Source organism: Chaetura pelagica, unplaced genomic scaffold (genome assembly GCF_000747805.2).
Source record: "Chaetura pelagica isolate M959 unplaced genomic scaffold, ChaPel_1.0 scaffold24, whole genome shotgun sequence".
NCBI lineage: Eukaryota > Metazoa > Chordata > Aves > Apodiformes > Apodidae > Chaetura > Chaetura pelagica.
This window is the reverse complement of record NW_009953077.1, coordinates 4,134,650-4,134,878: the sequence shown is the minus strand read 5'-3', so window position 1 is coordinate 4,134,878 and position 229 is coordinate 4,134,650. Positions and strand designations below refer to the sequence as shown.

The 229-nt window shown below is 64.6% G+C and overlaps 1 protein-coding gene across 1 annotated transcript in view; it reads left to right on the top strand.

Moving 5' to 3' along the window:
• MST1R (macrophage stimulating 1 receptor (c-met-related tyrosine kinase)) overlaps nucleotides 1-229 on the top strand; it is a 30,881-nt gene that overhangs the window by 11,236 nt on the left and 19,416 nt on the right.

Here is a 229-nt window from a genome sequence, read left to right as displayed (position 1 = left end):
GAGGGCAAGAGCCGCGGAGGGGTGACAGTGCCAGCGGAGGGATGGGAGGGTGGCAGCAGATAGGGGCTGACCCCTATCACCATCCCACAGACCCCTGCCCACCTCCCGCCGCAAGGAATTTGTGGATGTGCTGGTGTGTGAGCTGGATCCAGGAGACCCAGCAGTGGTGGGGGGCCCTGCTGACGTAGTGCTCACTGTGGAGGAACCCGCTGGACTCTCCAGCTTCCCT